Below are 9316 nucleotides of genomic sequence, written 5' to 3'. Positions count from 1 at the left end.
TCATTAAAGGAATGATTTTAAAAAAGAATCTTAAGATTTAAATTCTTTTTTTTAAATTGTGCATACTATTAATACACTTGTCTAATTGTATGTTACTGTTGACCATTCATACTCATTTCAAATAAAGAAATGGGTGATGTTTGCCTTAAGATGAAAAATTAATATATTCATTTTGAGATGAGTTAAATTAAAGTCCCATTTAAACTAACAGGAGATGAAAAGAGAGCCTGTAATTTAAATCGTTATCAAATGTGGCATTTGAGTTGCACACCACCTTCGAAATTTCCACATAATCTAACAAGAGGACGTAGGATTTCAGAATTAGGGATTAAGCCGTCATGGTCCCCATAGCATTTAAAATATATATAGTTGTAATTGAAAACTTGCTTGCTTTCTACTTTAATATAAAATGAACATGAAATTACTAAAAGGTTATTTTAATATAAAATAAACATGATCCAACTTAATCAGTTGAAAAACTAAACTAAGAATTTATGACTCTTATTAAGTCTGTTCTGCTCTGCTCTATGCAAGTGAAACTTAGATACTCAGCTTCTCTGAAGACATTCGAGAGAAAGATCCTCAGAACTATAATTGGCCCACAACTAGAGAGAGGATGTTGGCAAACTAGATTCAATTTTGAATTATACAAACTCTATAGGCAACCACAGATAACACTGATTATCCGGAGCAATACGTTAAGATGGCTCGGGAATATCTGGAGGAGCCCTGCAAACAACATCATCAAAATATCCCTTTTTAAAAATCCTATGGGATCCCGGGCCAGAAGAAGACTTCCACTTAAATGACTGGATGATGTGAAAAGAGACCTGAGTGATCTGAGGATAAAGAACTTGAAAGGAGTTTCGGGGGATAGAAAGTACTGGAAAGTGCGCGTGGTTGAGGCAGCCAAGGTCTTCAAGGGACTGATGTGCTCATAAAGAAGAAGAACATGCGATTTCATTTCCATTTTCTCTACCGTTTGGCAAGTGACTATCTATAATGGTCGATTTCTAATTAGACATATTAAGCGTCTGCTTAAAACATTTAGAGCAGGAGGGAACCGCAATTAGGTAGATTAAAAAAAGATATATTTTCTTAATTGCTAGACAAGTAAGTTTGTAAAAAATACAAATTCTATTAATAATAAAATATTAGGGTAATATTAACATTTTATTCACTATTAACATTCACGAAATTTATAAAAAATATTTACATAAAACATTTGCATATTAAAAATGTACTGAAATGTTAAACTAAACTAACTATTTTGTTAAGGCAGGTCTTTATTATGTTCACTGGGCGGGATCGCAAAATACTTACATCTGGTACTCATTAGCCCTAAATCAACTGCTAGCATTCAAAGTTATTGTATTCATATTCCAATATTAGAAAATGCTTCAAAAAAAAAATTGTATCCTTGATAAAAGTTACTCATTTGAAATCCCATTTTATACTATTGCTTCAAAATGCGTAAAAAAAATTCTCTTTTGCGCGCGTATGAATTTCAAGATTTTTTTTTATTATTTTATAGTACTGGAACAAACAGCTCATTTTATATTGAAAATTAAATTGACGCTATTTTATTGATATGTAAGACTGCACAGAAAATTCACTATTTAAAATTTATGTTAATCTTAATGATTGCTATTAAAATAAGAATCAGATTTGGCGGGAAAATCAATATAATAATAATAATAATAAACTATTTATGATGCCTTTCATCAAAAACATTAGAAAATTATGAAGAAAAATTAAATTAATTTTTTTTTTCATGAGCTTCAAATCGAATTTGTGCTTTAAACACTTTTTCTCAAACGACTGAAACAAAGAATTGGCGCGAAACAGCACTTAAAAGACCCCAAATCCTATATCTAATTTGATAGATTTAAATCATCGCATTTTTGAACTATCGCGTTAAAATGTTTCTGAAAAGGCAGACAGACAGACAATCAACCCTTGGTTAGTTTTGGCTCAAACTTTGAGAGGAGTCTACACTATAGATGTTAAACTTGTGTACCGAATCTTATCTATATAGTTCTCTTCGTTTTGTAGTTATCTTGTTAACTTATATTAGAACAGTCGGACAGATGGGTTTCCTCTGAACTGATTTTACTCAAAATGCGCTAGAAATCTGTAAATTTAGTGTAACCTTATATCAGATTTCATCCCTCTAGTGCAAAGCCTTTTTGAGTTATCTTTGTTGCAGACCCGTTATAACAGTACAGACAAACGGATATTTTCCAAACATGCGTTTATCGAATTCAGGAATCAGGAAGGTATAAAACGTGGAGATTGGTCAAAATCTGGAGTTCGAATTCTTTGACGATTCCAATACTTCCTCTGTACTACTTATGAACTAAACTAAACTCAGTGGCATGTCAGCCCATGTGGGCCAAGGTCTACAGTGCCTATATATATTGCCCTACCTTTCCCTAGCGTGCAAGGCATATGTCCCAGTTAGGTAGTCTGCCTAACGCGGAACCCCCAATGTTTAGTTCTCAAGCATGCTTGGTCTTCAGTTTATCGAACCACTGAAAGGATGAAAGGCTGAGTCGATTTTGCACAGACCGAGGATCGAACCTCGGACCTGTGCGTTAGAACCGGGCTTCACTACGTATAAGAGAAAGTAATTTTTTTTTAGCTGCATGTAAAGTATCAACATAATGTCGGATTAAGTTCCGTGAGGAATTTCAGGCAATAAACTTTGTTGTTGTTGTTGTTGATGGTGGTGGGGGTATTTGCTTCTAAATTCCAAAAATTAGACATTTTTTTACTACCGATTTTAATATCAGTTTGCTTTTAAATTATAAACATTGCTGCAAAGCGAATTAAGGAAACATTGAATTGCGACCTTGCTTCTAGAGAATTGGTTTTAGCATCACTCCTATTAGAAACGTTTCATACAATGCAAATTTAAACAAAATGGTAAGAATAAAATTAAAAAAAAACTCTCTAATAATTATTTCTCATCCTTAATATTCAAACATAAAATTGGTCAAGGTTGTTGATTTGAGAATCAGTAAAGAATTTGATGCAAAGACAAATTGGGCATCTCTAATTCACAATCGAATAAAAAACAGGTTAATCTCTAAAAGTGGAAAGATATATTTAATTTCAATACATCCAAGTACGTACAAAGTTAAATTTCTCTTAAAAACCCGAAGAAAAAAAAAATCCAAATTTCAAAAAATTCGAACTTGAGATTTTGACGTATCTCCACGTTTTAGACCTTCTTGAGTTCGGAAAACACATTCTTGAAAAATGTCCGTTTTTACTGTCTGTCTGTATGTGACAGAGATAACTCAAAAACGCTTTGAGCTAAATAGTTAAAATTTGGTATATGAATTTTACACCAAATTCGCAGATTTCTGTCCAATTTTGTGTAAAATCTCTTCACAAGAAGTCCATCTGTCCGATTGTTGGAATACAAGTTAACACGATAATTACAAATAGAGACCATTAGACAGATAAGATTTTGCACACACATTTAACATATATAGTGCAGACACCTGTCCAAATTTGAGCCAAATCCAACAACTTTCTGTCTGTCTGTATTTTCAGAAGCATGTAACGCGATAATTCAAAAGCGCAATGACTTAAATATATCAAATTAGGTATGGTTCTTTTCTGTCTACAAGTGCAGTTTTCTGTCAAATCTTTGTTTCAATCAATTGAGAAAATTTCTAAAGCACAAATTCCATTATCGAATTCTACTAACCGCCTGCCAGATATTAATTAAAAAAAACCCTCTTGCCTAAGATTACATGATAGATTTAGTAAAAATATTAAATTGAAACCAAAAGTTTACATTTCGTAAGTATTGAACGGCAATATCATGCACGACGTTCTATGGAACGCCTTGCATGATATTGGCCAGAGCATGACAAATTTATTAAATAGTATGCGAGAAAGTTTTGGGGCAGATCACTAACGCTGGTTTAAATTTCATATTTACGTGCAGAATAGAGTATATATAGAAAAGGTCTCTAGTGAAATGACATAGAGATGAAATGACCTCTGAAATATTTAAGAGAATACAAGTATAGAACATTAATCGATTCAAAACCAATTTGTCACATTTAGTTCCAAAAAGCTTTTATATGTTTCACAGTTCTCCACTACTGAGTTAAAATTTGCAAGAAAAAAAAATTGTACTTTTTTCCTTTTTCTCATTTAAAAAAATTTGTCTTAATGGTGTGGTTATGCATAAATATGATAGAAAAAATGTAGAATGTGGCGCTTTTTTAAAACCTTTTTCCAGAAAGAGTGCAATTTCCATTTTTTTTTGGTGAAAAACGCAATCTTTCATTCGGTGAATCCATTGTTACTATAATGTAGTGGAATAATTTTCAGAATATTTAAAAAGAAATTACAATATAATATAATTTAAAACAAAAATTGTCAATCTTTTATATTACAAATAAATATGTAATCACTTCATAAATTATTTACAACAATGAGAATGTGATTTATAAGCTCAAAATGTTTTACTGCAGTCATTTCTATGCAGCCATCGAAATTAAAATCATTAAATACCATGTTGACTATTATATTTAATGCTTAAAAATTTAAACAAATGTATTATAGCTACTGTTGTCAAAAAGGGGGGACTAATTCATGAGTTTTGTTATACATAGCAGAAATAACAAGAGGATAATTTTTAACTTGAATTCCTTGTAAATATTAAATGCTATCTTTTATTATTATATTAAAAATGCATTTTTATGCATTATGAACTGATGCTCATGTCACAGAAGATTTTGTTTGTAATATCTCTTTAGATCACTTATATTCGTTATATATAAGTCATTTAATGAAATACAATTTAAAATCTAACAATACGTATTTAACTGACATTTGTAATTCGATTTTTTTGTAAAGTAATAAAAGGTTTTTAAGTTGATTTTTCGCGATAGAATTTGGTATAAATAATAGACTTTTAATACCTGACATAGGTGTTTAGGGTGATTTTTTTTTCTGAATTGGTTTTATGTTATGCCTACAAGCAAAAGTGTAATAGATTTAATTTTATAAATGACATATCAATCTAAAGATGTAACTATATCGAGATTGCACTATTTCTTAAATGAAAACTATTTAATTAATACAGGTGAGTTTCTCTAAAATACTTAGTGCTGCGTTTTAGGAAGCAGATGTATATTCAAACTGTATTTTATATAGATATTATGCTGGATTTTTGTTCTGCAGGAATTGAATTTTAGTGAATGATAATTACATCAACGCTTATTTGCAAAACTTCACCTTTTTTTCCCCTATTATTCTGTTTTGGAAACTGATATAAAGAAATTTCAGCTTAAGAACAGTGTGAAAGAATTGAAAATTAGTAAAACTATTTGTTAGAGTCATAAATAGCTTTCTATCTATAACAGTACAGATTCTGAAAGTATGATGTTAATTGAATTCCACATGTTCGGATTGAATAAATCAAAGATTTAATTTCCTTAACTTTCAAAAAAAAATTAAATCACCATCAAGAATGAATGATATTCAAACTATTCCATACATTCAATGTTTCTGTGACTAAATTTCTTTATGGAGCAGCTTACAGACACTTCCATTTGCAGTTTAAATAAACTATCGTTATTAACTATTCTTTGAGAATATGAATAAGGCAAAAATTTCACAACCGGATATTAGCAATTGGTTTTTAATCTGTTGATAAATATCGAGAATTAAGAAGCATTTCGAACACTTTAATATGTACTAATCGTTTAAGATATATTGCTGAAATGTCGATTTTTTTTCCTAAGCAATATTTATTCTTCATAACTGTTTTATATAATCCTGATCTCTCTCTCTCATAAAGCATTTTTTGAGCATTATAATAAGCCATGAAATAGCATTTTTTGTAGTATAGCACAGTATTTTTTGTTATGCTAGTGTTGCAAAGGATATTTGACAGATCCGATCAGAATAATTTTCTTTTTTGATAAAATTTCTTCAGATAGTTATGATAAAAATATGATTACAAAGAGCAACTGTAAATAGTATAGAATTTTGCCCTGTTTACTGTCTTCCTAATTTTACATTTGTTTGAACATTCATTTAACAATCCTGAACATTTCAAAACTTAAATGTTTTATTTTTATTTAAAAAAATTTTGTAGCTCTAAACAAATACAATGGAATAAAAACAATAATTTTCTTATTGTCTGATTATTGTTCCGGGTATGACAGAGGGCTTAGTTTATATATGTTTTTGAGGCCAGTAGCAAATAAGTTTATTTAAGTCACGCAATTGTATATTATTTGTACAAGATATTGTTTTACGTGCGAATATGCATTTCAAAGAATTGTGAAGATTTTTTAAATTTAGAAATATATAATATCGATCAATAAATGTAATGTAGATTTTCATGAAAAGAAAGGGTTGTTCAGAAGCTGAAAAATATAATGATTTAAATTATTTTTCTGTATCTAATATTTACTGTAAGTCAAATGACATGTTTTCAAAAATTGCCATGAAGATGAATAAAGTCATAAAATTATAATGTGTATCGTTTGCAAGAATAGAAAAACATTGGTTAAAGAACTGCCAAAGAAATATAATTATCATAACATTAAAAATATTGATTTAATTATTCTATGAATTTTTACATTTTCTGATAGAACGCTTCTATTATAGATAAAAATGAAGGAAGAACAATCGATAAAATAAAATGTACACTTAGATTAAATGACAAAATGTTCTTTTCAAGATATTATCTGTCTTTTTCATGTCAATTTTTTTTTGATTGATAAAAATGGTATTCTAACTTCATTAATTGCTTAAAGTTTCATGTTATAAAAGCAATAACTATCCCTTGACGATTTTTTCGATTTATACTAAATTATTATAATTATTTCTCCTTATTTGTTTATTATAATTGTTAGCTTAAGGAAAGTAATCTTTTTACAGAGAATGTTATTGTTCTTCAAAGTTCTTTTGTTTGTTTGTTGCAGAAAGTGTTTTTTTAATGAATGTGAGTAAATTTATAAAATTTTTCTTCTAGAACAATTGTCTGAAAAATGGATATTTTTTTAACGCTACAAATGTAATTATTCCACTAAGCTATGAGAGTAACAAATATTTTCTTATATATATTTGAAAAGACTAGCTGCTCTTTATTCTTGTAATTTTGACAAGTGTGAGAGCTCCACGCTTCTAAATTCAGTAAAATGCAAGTGGAGAATTTCGAAGAACTCTTCAAAAAATCTTTGGCATCTAAGAAGTACACTGAAGACCCAACGGCTATGATCACCAGAAAAAATGCTTTCAGAAGTATATTTGCTGCAGGACTGATTATGGGACTTCCGTTACCGCCACAATCTTTGATGTCTGGTAGTAAAGATTTGAACATTTCTGCCAAAATTTGGTGTTCTATACTCACAGCTATCAAAACATTTCTTTTCATTGTCAGCGCACTGCATATTTATCGCATTATTTACACCTTAGCTTCACAAATTACCTTCTATTTTTTTGGTATTTGTGGATTCATTAACATGTGGATTATTATACAATCTCGGAAATCAGTTATTTCAGCAATACGAAATATTTGCAGACTCTCGCAGCAGCTACTACCACATATTTACATAGGGAGCAAAAATACCAAACTGGAACTTTTACTATTGGCGATTGCGGTAGCTATTTCAATAAGTATTCAGACTGTGTTTTTCTTTGACCAAGAATGGGAGAGCAGCCTTCAATCATTGAAAATTTCTATCATAGAACAAACTCTTTACATGAATATTTATGTTTGGATCGTGAGTTTTTCTATGGTGATGACTCACAATATTAGTGCTGCCACATGCTATCTCATGCTTTTGCTTTGTTATAATTCATATTGCGTTCTGAGCAAGATTATGAACGTTTATGGTTGGAAATTGAAAAGTGAACTGAAACGAGGAATTTGTACCCATAAGCAAATGTGTCGTTACATTTCATTATATATTGCCATCACGCAAGCTGTTAAGGACATTGACGAGGCTTTAGGCACCAGTGCGTTTTTCTTGTTTGTAACAGTAATTTGTAGCCTTTTCAATTCTGTCAGCGTGGTACTGGCAAAGAGTGAAAGCTACCGAACTCCAGTTGTTGATGCGTACGTAGTATGGTCAACCCTGACTGCTCTAGTTACATTTCTCCTTCTTACATTCAGTGGTGCTCAGGTGCAGAAGGGACATGATAACATAAAGCAAGCCGTGACTGATTGTTCCGATCTGGTTGTACAGCTCTCTCCAAATTTGAAAACTACTTTGACTTTTACTCTTCTTGTAGAAAACATTAAAGGATCGGACATAGTAGTAACTGGATGGGATATGTTTACTATTAGAAAAGGCTTCATATTAAGTGTTGCAGGATTAATGATGACTTATGGTGTGCTTATGTATCAAATGGATGCTTTGAAGACTGAGTAAACTTACTTTAGTGTTCTTCATTAAATTCATGATATGAAATTTCTTATAACTGCTTTAAGTTTGCGAAAAGTAGAAAAAAATTAACCTATATTCAGTTTTTGTAGAATTTTATGAATCTTATTATTACTCAAATGAAATCATTTCCATCATTTGAACATACATGAAAAATATCACCTACCTTAGACTAAATATTAAAAGATGGCGTTTTAATGTTGTTTGATGATTTGAAGCTGCTTTTGTGAGAATGATTTAATGCGCATATTATTAGAATAGCGACTTTAGACAGAATATTCCTTTTGACAGTTATTTTAAAAATTTCAAATTTCTTTGGATAATTAAAACTTTTTCCTTTATTCATATTAGATATTTTCTATACATTTTTTTTGTAATTTTTATGTGTTATAATTTTGTTCTTTTTATTTTTGTAACTGTTACTTTTCTGGCAGTGAAAGAATCTTTTGTTTTGAAACATCTGAAGCTGATCAGAGACATTGAGAAATTTTGGATATGTAAACATTAATCTGGAAAGAGAATTAATTATCTCAAAAGTACACAATTTCTGATGAAAAGTCCTGACAAATTTATGAATTATTTACTTTATTGTGACTAAATGGATTTGCTACTTATATAAAGTTATGAACAATATTTTTATTGCATAATATTTCTATCCACGTCAAACAACGTGCTTCGACTTTTAAGCGTTAGTTAGAAACAATTTTAGCTTTTTGCCATTACTATTTAATATAGAATTCAACAAAAAGTTTTTGGTGTCAACAAAATGATTCACATTTAAGATAAATAAGACAAATTGAATGAAAGTATATTTTCTTTGCTGAATTATAATTTGTTATTATAAGTCATGAGTGTTCACCTATATTGTTCGATTGATGTAAAAGATG

This window comes from Argiope bruennichi, chromosome 2 (genome assembly GCF_947563725.1).
Source record: "Argiope bruennichi chromosome 2, qqArgBrue1.1, whole genome shotgun sequence".
NCBI classification, from domain to species: Eukaryota; Metazoa; Arthropoda; class Arachnida; order Araneae; family Araneidae; genus Argiope; species Argiope bruennichi.
This window is presented reverse-complemented; position numbering follows the sequence as displayed.